General features: G+C 44.7%; 1 protein-coding gene across 6 annotated transcripts in view; it reads left to right on the forward strand.

The window, feature by feature from the left end:
* The window catches only part of LOC100991444 (chromatin remodeling regulator CECR2), a 192,501-nt gene that overhangs the window by 95,390 nt on the left and 82,825 nt on the right, over positions 1-14,286 (forward strand). The gene's annotated exons all lie outside the window — the stretch shown is intronic.

The following is a 14,286-nucleotide window of genomic DNA, read 5'->3' on the forward strand; positions in this document are numbered from 1 at the left end:
ACAACATGAGTCAAGACTGGGAAGTACCCATTACTTTTTTTTTTTTTTTGAAATGGAGTCTCGCTCTGTTGCCCAGGCTGGAGTGCAATGGCACAACCTTGGCTCACTGCAACCTCCATCTCCTGGGTTCAAGTGATTCTCCTCCCTCAGACTCCTCAGCAGCTGGGACTACAGGTGCACACCACCAAACCCGGCTAATTTTTGTACTTTTAGTAGAGACAGGGTTTCACCATGTTGGTCAGGCTGATCTCGAACTCCTGACCTCGTGATCCACCCGCCTTGGCCTCCCAAAGTGCTGGGACTACAGGCATGAGCCACCGTGCTCGGCAGTACCTGTTACTTTTTTTTAAGATAAAGATCTTGACCGGGCACGGTGGCTCACACCTGTAATCCCAGCATTTTGGGAGGCCGAGGCAGGCGGATCACGAGGTCAGGAGATCGAGACCATCCTGGCTAACACGGTGAAACCCTGTCTCTACTAAAAATACAGTAAATTAGCCGGGCATGGTGGCGGGCGCCTGTAGTCCCAGGCGGAGCTTGCAGTGAGCAAAGATCGTGCCACTGCACTCCAGGCTGGGCAACTGAGCGAGACTCCATCTGAAATAATAATAATAAAAAAAGATAAAGATCTTAAGATAATACTGAGAAGGTGTAGGTTGAGGTCATTTGGGGAGGCTTTGAATGTTAAGCTCAGGATACAGACTTAATCTGATGAATTGCGAGGAGTCTTTGGAGGCTTCTACACGAGAGCAATATTGTCAGAATTGAATTTAAGCAAATTTAATTGGGCAGAGGTTTAGTCTGTATTGGATATGGGGAACCAGTTTGGAAGTCCCGGTGAGAAGTTTAGGTCATCAAAACCTGCCTGTCCTAGGCCAGCTGCAGTGGCTCACGCCTGCCCAGCACTTTGGGAGGCCGAGGCGGGTGGATCACGAGGTCAGGAGTTCAAGACCAGCCTGGCCAAGCTGGTGAAACCCCATCTCTACTAAAAATCAAAAATTAGCTGGGTGTGGTGGCGAGCACCTGTAATCCCAGCTACTCAGAAGGCCGAGGCAGAGAATTGCTTGAACCTGGGAGGTGGAGGTTGCAGTGAGCCAAGATCGTGCCACTGCCCTCCAGCCTGGGCAACAGATCGAGACTCCATCTCAAAAAAAATTTACTAAATACTCACTGTGGGCAAATACAATTTTGGGGAAACAGCCACAAACCCAAAACAGACAAAAGCTCCTCAAGGGGTTTACTTAATAATGGTGGAAGACAGAAAATAAATGTATATAATCAATAGCTGGTAGGTTAGTTAGAAAAATAAAGCAGAGTAGAGGGACGAGACAGTGACTGGACCTATAGAAAGTGAGGGAGAGGCTATTCCAGGCAGAACCTAGTGCAGAGGCCCCAGCCGGGAGTGCTGAGTGTGTCTGAGGAGCAGGTAAGAGGCCAATATGAGTTAGGGAGGTGATCAAGGATGAGAGTAGTGAGAAGCGATGTTAGCATGTCAGCAGGAGGCTGACAGGTGAGGTCTTAGAGGTCGTATAAACTTTGGATTTAGTTCTAAAGGAGACATTGGAACAAAGGGGTGGAATGCTCTGACTCACATTTCGAGGCTCACTAGCTGTTGATATGAGGAGCAGACAGAGAGAAGCAGGGAGTTTGGTGAGGAAGCTTTTAAATGGATGAAGCTCAGACAAATGGGCCATGGAGATGGTGTGAGAAGAGAGGGGTTTCTGAATCTCCTTTGAATATAGTCATCAGGATTTGTTAATTGACTAGATGTGAAAAGAGAGAAAAAGGGAAGAGTCAAGGATGCCTCAAGTTTTTGCTGGAGAAATATGCCATTTACTGAGGCTGGGGAGTTAGAGGGAATCAGGTTTGAAGAGGTGAGATCCAAAGCTCGGTTTGGTTCTGTTAAGTTTGCGCTGCCTGTTTGACATTCATTGCTGACGTCGGGGACGGGCACTGGGATAAGGGGACTCCGGAGTTGAGGAGAGGTGGGGGGGTGTAATGAGAGCCAGCCTAATGGATGGGATTTTGAGCCATGATGCTGAAAGAGCTATCAAGAGTCAGTGGGTGTAGAACAGAAAGGGAAGCAAGAGCAGGGAAAAGAAGAGGTCCAAGGGGTGGGTTCTCCAGCAGTAGAGTTGGAGGGCTAGGGTGAGGAAAACAGCAAAGATGGAAAAGAAATAGCAGTGTGGTGGTGGGTGGGTGTGTCCTGAAAGCCAGAGAAGAAATTATTTTAAGATAGAATCAACTTAAATGCTGCTTTTAAACTTAGTATGATGGAGGCTGAGAACCATTTGTTAAATTTGGCTTGGTTGCAGTACAATGTTGGGAATGAAAATTTGTTTGCATCACTAATACTGGCATTAAGATTTTGTATAGAAGTTTTTGTTAACCATCTCTGAGGTTTCAGTCATTTTAATGAAGTTTCACTAGTGAACTGCTTCATCAGTTGAGACAGGTAATTGCTTAGGCAGGAATTTCTTCTCTTTAGGCCAACTGATGAAATTTCTTACTAGTATCAAGTTTAAAAAGGTGTCCACATAATTAAAAGAAAACTCCTAGTTCTTAAGTTGTCAAAGAAGTGGCCATATTCTCCCTGCTGCTTATCTCTGACGAGTAGGGGTTTGACAGAGGGCATCTTTGCTCTGCCACCCCTCACTATCTTGGCCCAATTCAGTTAATATTGGCAGCTACCAACATTTGTTATGCTTATTACATTTTTAAGGAATAAAAGTCTTTTTTTTCTTTTGAGGCAAGGTCTCTCTCTTCTCTGCTTGGTCGTTCAGACTGGAGTACAGCGGCATGCTCATAGCTCGCTGCAGCCACGAACTCCTGGGCTCCAGCAGTCCTCCCTCTGCAGCCTCCTGAATAGCTTGGACTGCAGGCACCCACCACCATACCTAGCTAATTAAAAAAATTTCTTTGTAGAGATGAGATCTCACAAAGTTGCCAGGCTGGTCTTAAACTCCTGGACTCAAGCAGTCCTCCCACTTCAGTCCCCCAAAGCACTAGGATTACATCCATGAGCCATCGTGCCCAGTCCAGCACTTCCTTTTGAAGGAAAGTATTGATGTGCAGTTTTCGAGAGCACGTCAGCCTCTCTATTAAGTTTTTCAATGTACTTCTGATAGTATTTTCTGAAAATTTTTCTAAGTCACAATTTCTAATTCACTTGACAGTTGGGTATTTGACCTATAGGTAGGTGCACATTCATGATCATTAAAACATCAATACTTAAATTTTTTTTTTTTTTTTTGAGATGAAGTCTCGCTTTATCGCCCAGGCTGGAGTGCAGTGGCGCGATCTCAGCTCACTGCAAGCTCCGCCTCCTGGGTTCACGCCGTTCTCCTGCCTCAGCCTCCCGAGTAGCTGGGACTACAGGCGCCCACCACCACGCCCGGCTAAGTTTTTGTATTTTTAGTAAAGACGGGGTTTCACCGTGTTAGCCAGGATGGTCTTGATCTCCTGACCTCGTGATCCGCCCGCCTCGGCCTCCCAAAGTGCCGGGATTACAGGTGTGAGCCACTGCGCCTGGCCAAATATTTCTATTTAAACTGTTTTTGTGTTTTGTTTTGTTTTTTGTTTTTTTTTTGAGACCTAGTCTCACTCTGTCTCCCAGGCTGGAGTACAATGGCACAGTCTTGGCTCGCTGCAATCTCCACCTCCTGAGTTCAAGTGATTCTCATGCCTCAGCCTCCCTAGTAGCTGGGATTACAGGCATTCACCACCTATTTTTTTCCTTTTTTTGAGACAGAGTCTTGCTCTGTCACCCAGGCTGGAATGCAGTAGTGCATTCTTGGCTCACTGCAACTTCCACCTCCTGGGTTCAAACGATTCTCCTGGCTCAACCTCCTGAGTAGCTGGGATTACAGGTGCGTGCCACCATGCCTGGCTAATTTTTGTATTTTTAGTAGAGACGGGGTTTCACCGTCTTGGCCAGGCTGGTCATGAACTCCTGACCTCGTGATCCCCCCGCCTCAGCCTCCCAAAGTGCCAGGATTACAGGCGTGAGCCATCACGCCCAGCCTAATTTTTGTATTCTTAGTAGAGACAGGGTTTTGCCATGTTGGTCAGGCAGGTCTTGAACTCCTGTCCTCAAGCAATCCACCTACCTCGGCCTCCCAAATTGCTGGGATTACAGGCATGAGCCACTGCACCCTGCCTAAAGTGATTTTAATAATGAGAATACAACACGTGTTATTGAATCCTCAGAGCATTTATTGAACATGGTAAAGTACCCCCCGCTCCTTTATTTATTTATTTATATTATTATTTTGAGACAGAGTCTTGCGCCATCACGCAGGCTGGAGCGCAGTGGTATGATCTCGTCGGCTCACTGCAACCTCCGCCTCCAGGGTTTAAATTTTTAGTAGAGACAGGGTTTCGCTATGTTGGCCAGGCTGGTCTTGAACTCCTGGTCTCCCAAAGCGGGAGTACAGACATGAGCCAGAGCGCCTGGCCTTCCGCTCCTTTTAAAATGGATTCAATCAAGTGACCTCTGTAAAAATCCATAACCTGTATTGATTGAGGTTGGTTTCAGGCTATTTATTGTCGTTTCCCTCATTTCTTTAAGCAAATTTCTGTTACTCAAAATTAAAACAATTGAATGAGCATCTTAGAAGAAACTTTCTAAGCATTTGGATTCAAGGTAACTCTATTTTGTGAGAGAGAATTACACTGAAAACCCTTTATGTCAGCCCATAGTTTAGTTATCTGTAAAACGATGCCATTAATACCTACTTTGAAGAGTTTTGTGCAGAGTAAATAAGCCAAAGAATGGAAACCTGGTATCTGTCCCCAAGATGGTAACCGCTATTGTTACTTAAAACCTTGCCTTTTTTTTTTTTTTTTTTTTTTTTTTTTGAGAAGGAGTCTTGCTCTGTTGCTCAGGCTGGAGTGCAGTGGCACTATCTCAGCTCACTTCAACCTGCACCTCCCGGGTTCAAGCAATTCTCCTGCCTCAGCCTCCTGAGTAGATGGGATTACAGGCGCGTGCCACCATGCCTGGCTAATTTTTGTATTTTTAGTAGAGACAGGGTTTAACATGTTGGTCAGGCTGGTCTTGAACTCCTGACCTTGTGATCCTCCCGCCCCAGCCTTCCAAAGTGCAGGAATTATAGGCGTGAGCCACCGCGCTTGGCCAAAACCTTTCATTTTTTTCCTTTACATTCAGTGTTTCTCTCTTCCTCGTTCCCGTATGTGCTTTTGCATGGCTATGCTGCAGTAACAAGCAGTCCTAGAAGCTCAGTACTTAGCAGCCACAGAAACATCGGGGGAGTGTTCATAAAGTTTTTCCAGATCAGCTGTTGACTCTGCGCTTTCTGTCTTCCTTCCGCTGTCTAGATTAAAGGAGCAGTTCCTATTTGGGATAAGGGGAAAACAGCTATACTTGAACAGTGTGATAATCTTTTAAGCTTCTGCTCAGAGGTGGCATATGTCACTTCACTCATATTTCATTGACCAGAACATTTTCATAAGCAAGCCATAGGAACCAGTCTGATGTCAGTGATGATGGGCAGCATAATCCTCTTATGAGAAGCCAGTGAACAATCGGAACACGTGTGAGATCTCTCTCAGCTGGGTGACTCGCTTTGAGGAACGTATCTGTAGATGCCATGAAACCCTTAGGACAGGACTTGGGTGGCATCACAGCGATAACAAAGGGGAGGGACTGAGATCCAGTGCTTACTTCCCGAGCAGATTCTGCAATCTGGCTGATAATCAGATTCACCTGGGGCACTTTTTAAAAGGTCCCGGGCGCGGTGGCTCACACCTGTAATCCCAGCACTTTGGGAGGCCAAGGCTGGCAGATCACGAGGTCAGGAGTTCGAGACCAGCCTGGCCAACATGGTGAAACCCCGTCTCTACTAAAAATACAAAAATTAGTCGGGCATGGTGGCAGGTACCTGTAATCCCAGCTACTTGGGAGGCTGAGGCAGGAGAATCATTTGAACCTGGGAGGCGGAGGTTGCAGTGAGCTGAGATCATGCCATTGCACTCCAGCCCGCACAACAAAAGCAAAACTCAGTCTCAAAAAAAAGAAAGAGAGAGAGAGTGGAGACTAAACCAGTCCAAGGGAGCTGGCTTCTGCTTTCTCTTCTACACTACCCCATGGGTCATCAGAAAGAGAACTGCTGAGAATTCACACGATCTTTTGAGACCGTGAGCTGATGTGAAATGTGTTCTGTTTTTGCATATATGGTCTGTATACTGTCCCAGAAACAGTTTCCTAGAAGACAGTCATTAGTTAGGTCCTTCTTGGTAGAAGGAGAGGGCAGTCGTCTTTTGTAGCCCCTTAAACGGGGCTTGTCTTTTGTTTTTGCTGTGGAGGTACTTAAAATACAAAAGGTTTGTGGAAGATAACAGCAGGTCCCTGTGTTAAGAAAAAGGGATTTGTGGAGGAAAGGGGAGTATGCCCTTTGTTGTTGTTTAAGCATCTTACTGAAAATAAGTAATATGTGGGCTCATGTTTTGGGCTCTTTCAAGGTGTCTAAAAGGAAATGGGATACTAGGGAATAAAAGAAAGTTTTTTCAGTCCCTGCCCCCTCATTTCTGTGTAATCTGTGTCTTGCTTTGTTGTGATTGTGTTCAAGTCACCAAGTCTGGCCCTCACCTTTGTAGGTTTAAGATGTTAACTATATTGCCCAGGTGTGGTGGCTCACGCCTATAATCCCAGCACTTTGGGAGGCTGAGGCAGGAGGATTGTTTGAGGCCAGGAGTTGAAGACCAGCCTGAGCAACATAGTGAGATCCTGTGTCTACAAAAGATTTTTTTTTAATTAGCAGAGTTTGTTGGTGCATGTCTGTAGTCCCAGCTACTCAGAGGTTGATGTGGATCACTTGAACCTGGGAGGTCTAGGCTGCAATGAGATCATACCACTGCATTTCAGCCTGAGCGACAGAGCAAGAACCCTGTCTCTCCAAAAAACCAGCAACCCCCCGCCCCATGATGACCATAGTTCCCAAGTCTCAGAATTATATTTCATGTATTTAAAATTGGATATGTAACTGTCTTAGTCCATACTGTTTTGCCGTAACAAAATATCACAGACTGAGTAATTTATAAAGAAATGTATTTCTCGTAGTTCTTCAGACTGGGAAATTCAGTATCAGAGTGCCAGCATCTGGTGAGGGCTGTTGTGTGGCACCTTGTCATCCCATGGCGGGAGGCAGGAGGACAAGAGAAGGTGAGAGAAGTGGGCAAGATGGCAAAACTCACTTTTATAAGGAAATCACTTTCTTGATAACTACCCCAGTCCCAAGATGGCATTAATCCATTCAGAGCCCTCCTGACCCAATCACCTCTTGTTAGTGATTATACAGAAAATTTTATGTACAATTTCAGTGTGTGTGTGTGTCTGTGAGTGTGGTAGGTTCCTGTGATTGAATCAATTCAATCAGCTCAGCATCTTATGGACCTGTGATAGTGGGAAGCTACACAAGCAGAAAGGCAGCTGTGGCATCTGAAGGCATACCATGTGCCAGGCTCTGTGTTATGTGCTGACCTCACCTCCCTACACTGTTGCATTGGGGATTAGCTTTCTAGTACTTGAATTTTGGGGGACACACTGAGACCAGCAGTACTTTTCATGGTCCTCACGTTTACCTGCCATTCAACACACACCACCCTTCTAATACTAGGAGTTGAGAAGTAGAAGGGGAAGAATTAGTTTCGACGGGGTCATTTCTCCCAGGGCTGATAAAGTATTCTTGGCCCGCGACAGCGCGTCATCACTGTCTCTCCCCGAGCAGGGGGGATGATTACTGCCAGTTCTTTATCTTGGGACCTCTTTCCCATGATGGACAGCATACAGCGCATCCTCTTTTGATGATAACATTGTTTTTTTTTTCAGTAAGAATCCAGTTCTCTTTTCTTCATTATAATCCTACCCAGGCTGTTCCTAATTGTCCTACCTTTCCAGATTTCTTCTTGCTTGGATTTCAAGCATATCTGGAAATCTTCATTCACACATTGACCTTACCATTTCTTCCTTGGCAGTGACCTGCATGTTGCTGGAGTCCTGTGCTGTTGCCCTCTTCTCTTGCATGCCTGCTGGCATTTCAGCTGGCCTTTCAGCTATTGCTGTCCTCATAGCAGCATGCCTCTGCCGTGGCATCCATCACATTGCATGGAAAAGGTTACTGGTTTTTTGCCTGTCCTCCCTCCTAGATCTTTGCTACTTGAGGGCAGGGTCCTCTCTTTCTTCTTTGTGTCCCCAGCACATAACAGAGCCTGGCACATAGTATGTCTTCAGATGCCACAGCTGCCTTTCTGCTCGTGTGGCTTCCCACTATCACAGGTCCTAAGATGCTGAGCTGATTGAATTGATTCAATCACAGGAACCTACCACACTCGAAGACACACACACTGAAATTGTATATAAAATTTTCTGTGGGCCAGGCATGGTGGCTCACGCATGTAATCCCAACACTTTGGGAGGCTGAGGCAGGCAGATCATTTGAAGTCAGGAGTTTGAAACCAGCCTGACCAACATGGTGAAACCCCATCTCTACTAAAAATAAAAAAAATAGCTGGGCATGGTGGTGCACGACTGTAGTCCCAGCTACTTGGGTGGCTGAGGCTGGAGAATTGCTTGAACTTAAGAGGTGGAGGTTGCAGAGACTCTGTCTCAAAAAATAAAAAAAAGAAAAGAAAAAAAAATTCTGTCTATGCACATTTTCATTATTCTTACACAGGAGACCAGGACACAATCATGTAAGAGCAACCAGACCTAGAACATCGGAAGATGAAGTCCCACGTTAAACTTCTAGGACCTTATCTCTGGCATCACTCACCATCCCCCCACCTTTTATCTCCCCTATTTCTGTTTATCCGTTAAAGATACTATAATCTTTTCTTTTCCTGGACAGGATTAAAACTTACCTAAAATTTTCCTTGTCCGTTTTTCTCCACCTGCAGTTAGTTGCAAAACCCTACTGACTGTGTGTCTGAAACTGTTCTTCCATAATTTCTTTCCATTTCCACTGTCATTTCTAGCACTGGCCCGGTCACCTCTTCCCAGACTAGACCAGGGTTCTTCTCGCCCTCCAGTCTCTCTCCCTAACTAACAGTGTGTTCTGCAGACCACATCCAAATTAACCTTCCAAGTTTGATTATTCTTTCTTTTCTTTGTTCAAAAGTCTTTGGTGACTCCCCAGTACTTAACACAATTTCCAACTAATTCAGCAGTGATCTCCTAGTAGCAGAGAATGATGACTCCAAACCTCAGAGGCCTGGAGCTGTATTCCAAAGCAGCTCTGAACATAAATTCTCTAATGACATCTCCCATTTTATCTGTAAGAGTCATGCAAGTATTTAAGGTAAAAATATCATCCCAAACAACAAGCAACAGCAATGCAAAGTCAAAGTAAAACTCTAGGAACCTGTGCCATTTTTACCCTGTGGCTTTTTATATTCCAGCCACACACCGTGGAACCCAGGAAACACTCACATCCTAATTGGAAAATTGGGTCTAAGCGATGAAGTCCAGATGATTCCATCTGGTATCTGAGGCTGTCTGTGGTCAGCTGCGAACCTGCTTTTCCAGATTTTGTCTCTGGCCATGCTTGTCCAGTATACTAGTCACCTAGTATAATTGTTCTAGTCACCTAGGAAATTGTGTTAGGTACTGGAAGACACCAAAGACTTTTGAACAAAGAAAGGATAATCAAAATGGATTAAACAAACCTAGAGCATGTTGCATAGTTTCCAACTTTCGCAGTGCTCAGGAATTGTTAATATGAGTGTGGGGTTTTTTGTTGTTGTTGTTGTTTGTTTGTTTGTTTCTGAGACACTCTGGCTCTGTCGCCCAGGTTAGAATGCAGTGGGTGTGATCTCGGCTCACTGCAACCTCTGCCTCCCGGGTTCAGGCGATTCTCCTGCCTCAGCCTCCCCAGTAGTTGGGATTACAGGCACCCGCCACCACTCCTGGCTAATATTTGCATTTTAGTAGAGACAGGGTTTCACCATGTTGGCCAGGTGGGTCTCGAACTCCTGACCTCAGGTGATCCACCCGCCTCAGCCTCCCAAAGTGCTGGGATTACAGGTGTGAGCCACCACGCCTGGCCATATGGACATTTTTTATGGGAGAAGACTCATGGAACTTCTTCTTAGCCTTTTTTAACTTCTGGAGACAGTTTTAGTAATTCATACATTTTCAGAAAACCCTATTCTAGATTTACACATAAATTGGTATAATTAGTATTTTCCAGTTAACCTAATATTTAGAGTTGTAGTCATATTTGAGGGGAGGAGCTATTTTGGTTTCCTTTCTGTATTACTCAGCATCGAGCCAGTGACACAGCTGTTTGATGCAAGGCTGAGAGGAATGACATGGTTCCAGCAAAGCAGCAACACGGACCTGGCCAGCCTTTGGGGACTCCTGGGATCCATCTCTTGGCCAACTGAAAGTGTTACGTAGCTGGTTTCAGGTCCCTCACCATTATACCCACTTGAGCTGATTTATACTTTACAGTGTAAATTGGCATGGGACATGCCTTTGGGATTAAATTAATTTATACCAAGTTAGAAAGCATCAGCTGTCAAAGTCAGGGGAGCCTTCTGGAGGCCAGTGTGCTTTTTTTCTTTCTGTATTCTGAGCCCACACTCCAGGCATTCTCTCTTGGATAGCAGCTGGGACAGTCCTTCAAGAGGCCTGCTTTGCATCTCCTTTGTGTCCTTGCGGTTCCGGGTCCTATACAGAAGATCTCTGTCCTTTGACAGAGATACTACATAGTAGTTGGTCCCCGTGCAAATTAGGAAGATTTGTAACCCTCTTACATAAAATACAACAAACACGATTTTTTTTTCTTTAAACATTTTCCCCCTCCTTAAATACACTCAAAGGAATTACAGTGACTGAATGGCAGTAGTACAGATCTGTGAACTCGATCCTTAATCAGAAGTTGAAGAAAAGAGTTTCTCTTTACTACCTCTTTAGCGAAAGATTAATGAAAATTTATACAGGGATTAGAAACACATCAAACAAGAAAAGGTACCTGTAATGTTATTTAAGAAAAGTTGTGTTAAATGGGTTGTTAGGGTTACAATAAAGGCATTTAGCAATATCCTGCATATGTCACTTGACTGTCTCCAGTCTGGAAATTATCTTCGTGTATTAGGCAGGCAGGACTTGCCGAAGTGCAGAATGGTAAACTACTTTTCTTAAGAGGTATGTAAAGGCCCTGTTTCTTCTGCTTGTTCCCGCTGCTGTGAGAGGTTGGGGCTAGTCCCCTTGCTCACTTCTGAGTTATTTTCCCAGCAGCCACTGCACGGCTCGAAGGATTTGTCGTTGAGGGTGGAGAAGGTGGAAGGATGTTGAACAGACTTTTCCCTAATGAGCTGTGATGCCAGCTGCAAAGGCGGCAAATCCTGTTACTCCCTTCAGCTACTCTCTGAAGCTGCAGAGGGGCAGTGGTAACTGGTCTCCCTGCCCTATGCTGATTAGCTGCCTTTTCTGCTGTTTTTTCCCCCCTTCCTCTTCTGTCCCAGAGCATCTTGGCAAAGTTCAGATTTCTGTGCTCACAGCTCAATGCTCACAGTGAAAAGGAAATACAAAAGAGGAGGAGAGAAAGTGAGAAGAAAAGAGAAAAGGTTGGGGTGGAGATTTTTAGTAGAGTCCCTTATTGCCTTAGTCTAAGACTTAAGCTCTGGGTTGAAACCTTAAGTGGTAAAGCTTTGTAAGTAGTAACCTGGATTTCCAAATAGTTCTTGCAGATAGTTTTATTGGCACATGAACACAGCAGGCCATATATTAAAAGCATTTGAATTTCTATCGTTTAGAAACCTCCGAATTTTGAAAAGGACACTTCGCTGTTTTTCCACAAACTATCATTGTGAGGAAGATGAAATAATTGTAAGATAAATGTTTTCATGTGGCATTTACTGTGTGCCATTGCTTCATTTAATCGTTACAACCCTTGAAAATAGACACTTTTAATGTGAAAAATAATTTATTGTAGTAAACACATTTTAAAGTGGTCAGTTCAGTAATATTAAGTAGATTCACATTGTTGTCAAAGAGATATCCAAAACTGTTTCGTCTTCCAAATGCCAGCCGCATATCTGAAACACCATACCCATTAAAATAATGGGGAAACATTTTAACTGATCAGCCAGCATTTTAACTGTTTGGCCATTTCTTTTGTTAAGCAGGATTAAAAATAGCTCTCCTGTTTCTTTCCTTGGCTGTTTTGATAAAACATTCTTCCTCTGTATTTCATCACAGGATGGTGAGACCAGGGCTTGTATTTACTGTGCCTTGGTTTATCCATTTGGTACTAACTGTGGGGGTTTATAGTTACTAAAGGGAAAGAGAAAAGGCTTTACTCTCCAGGGGTTCATCACCTATTCTTGGTTCTCATCTTCACTGATTCTGCATTTTAAGTTCTGCTGAGCTCCAGGGGTAAGTTCAGCAATGTCTTCATCACCTCACAAGTTAGCTTGGACCTGCAAAATTTTTGGTGGGTTTTCTGGGTGGCTTCTGACACAGTAAACATAATATCATAGAATTATATTTAAAAAGCAATTTTACATGTTGAACCCTGTTTTTAATGACTTCATGAGTTAGTTACTATATTCCAGGGATGGTGAAATGGGGAATATGGTAGGTAAGGGAGAAGAGTTGGAATATTTAATAAGTGACGCAGAGTTCCTCTCCCTATGTGTGTCCTTTGAGGGACCATTTAAGCCTATTCGATTCTCCTTGGAAGGGCTAGTCCAGCTTCCCTGATATTCTACTTTCTATTGTGTTAGAAGAAAAGGCACTCCTGACATTATTGCTACAATGTAGAAAACTTGTCTTGCCTCCTTGGAGGATAGTATTCTAGCTAGAACCTAGGCAGCGCTGGTGAAAATGGCCATGATAAAGGCGGAAGCCAGAAGAGGATGTCTGTGTGCCGAAGGCGGAGATGGAGAAAAAGGTAATTAAATTTCTTGGAAACCACATAGTAAAATGATCCTCTAAGGAGATGCCACATGAACCATACGGCAAACTTTATGCAGTCACCTCCTTGAAAACACCCTCCCAGTTCTTAGCTTATCTTCTCAAATGTGGCCTTTGTTATTTATTTATTTCTGTAGAGATGGGGTCTCGCTATGTTCCTCAGGCTGGTCTTGAACTCCTGGCTTTAAGCAATCCTCCCATCTCAGCCTCCAGTGTTGCCTTTATTATTTAATTTGGTACTTCCATGCTTAAAAAAATCTTAGGAGAAATCAGTTAGTACAGACTGTAGCACCTTTAATCACGATCCGATTGTGCTCTTAGTTTATGATGGCAGGGAAGGGAACAGAACAGGACGTGTAGAAACATGGGGATGCATGGACGCCACAGTGACAGTGAGCACTGGTGGGAGCAGCGTTGGGGAGCTTGGCTGGGAAGACTTTGCAGATAAAGTTTCTCCCATAAAGAACTGCAGTACAGTTCGGCAGAGGGACGGGATTTCCACCTAGGGAGAATGGTACATGTGAGGGCTCTTAGAGAAAAGACACAGTGGTTGGGGCGGTCACTGTAATTGTAGAAACCATCAGGCCTTTCTAGAAAGGAGAACATTGGCCGGGGGGAGCAGCTTGGTTGTGGGAAGAACACTGTACTCGGTGACCTGGGTTTCCACTCAGCTCTGTCACTGATTTGCTGAGTGCCCTTGGAGAAGCCAGTTAACCTTTCTGGACCTAGTTTATCTTGCTGTTGTTGTTTTTTCTCCCTTAAAAGAGACAGGGTCTTCCTGTGTGGCCCAGGCTGGTCTCAAACTCCTGGGCTCAGTGATCCTCCTACCTCAGCCTCCCAAGTGTCTGGGACTGTAGGCATGCACCACCACACCCAGCTAGTTTCTACATCTTTAAATTGAGAGAATGGAAATACGTGATCTGTAGTTTCATTTCCGGCTCTAGCTGATTCTGACTTACCTATCAAATGAGATTGGCCTGGGACTTTTGGCTTTGAAGATTTTGCTTCTGTTATAAGTCACTGGGAGGCTTGCCCAGTGCCCAGCTTAAAACATGAGCCATTCAAGTCTTCCCTTGCCTCGGCTGGCCTTTACTTGTGGCAGATCTTGAATTCCTATTTCTCCGTTCTCTCATTTAGTAAGTTCTTCAGAACCTTCCTCTTGTGCTGTTGCTTGGGCTAACATCTCCCCTCCCACCCTCTACCACTAGAATTCCTTGTATATACACAGCAGCTAGATTAGTCTCACTTTGCCTCTCTATAGAAATAAACTGAGGTAGATCTCCATTGTCTCCCGAAGAAAGGCCAAACTCATTAGCTGGGTATTCAGGATCGCCTGTCAATCTCAG

The sequence above is a fragment of the Pan paniscus genome, chromosome 23 (genome assembly GCF_029289425.2).
Source record: "Pan paniscus chromosome 23, NHGRI_mPanPan1-v2.0_pri, whole genome shotgun sequence".
Taxonomy (NCBI): Eukaryota; Metazoa; Chordata; class Mammalia; order Primates; family Hominidae; genus Pan; species Pan paniscus.